This window comes from Tarenaya hassleriana, unplaced genomic scaffold (genome assembly GCF_000463585.1).
Source record: "Tarenaya hassleriana unplaced genomic scaffold, ASM46358v1 Cleome46, whole genome shotgun sequence".
Lineage (NCBI taxonomy): Eukaryota > Viridiplantae > Streptophyta > Magnoliopsida > Brassicales > Cleomaceae > Tarenaya > Tarenaya hassleriana.
Window position 1 is genome coordinate 342770 of NW_010967304.1, and position 599 is coordinate 343368.

Genomic DNA, 599 nt, shown 5'->3' on the forward strand with positions numbered 1-599 from the left:
GATTCCTCTAGAAGACACCTTATGTCCTAAAACAATCCCTTCTTGCACTATGAAGTGACACTTCTCCCAGTTGAGGACTAATTTGCTGCACACCTGTCTAAGACTCGATGCAAATTGGCCAAACAAACGTCAAATGAGGGTCCATGGACAGAGAAATCGTCCATGAACACCTCCATAATATCCTCAATCACATCAGAAAATATAGCAGTCATGCATCTCTGAAAAGTGGCAGGTGCATTACATAATCCAAAGGGCATACGACGATAAGCAAACGTGCCATAAGGACAAGTAAAGGTGGTCTTCTCCTGGTCGCTCGGGTGAATGGGGATCTGGAAGAATCCCGAGTAACCGTCTAGAAAGCAATAGTACGAGTGGAGTGCAAGTCTCTCTAACATCTGATCAATAAAAGGCAAAGGAAAGTGATCCTTACGGGTGTTGGAGTTCAACTTACGATAGTCGATGCACATCCTCCATCCCGTGACCGTCCGCGTTGGAATAAGCTCGTTCTTCTCGTTCTGGATCATGGTCATGCCTCCCTTCTTGGGTACAACCTGCACAGGACTCACCCACGTACTATCCGAAATAGGGTATATAATCCC

General features: G+C 45.9%; 1 pseudogene; it reads right to left on the bottom strand.

Moving 5' to 3' along the window:
• LOC109117178 lies at positions 1-593 on the bottom strand (annotated as a pseudogene).
• Between the last annotated feature and the right edge of the window lie 6 nt (positions 594-599).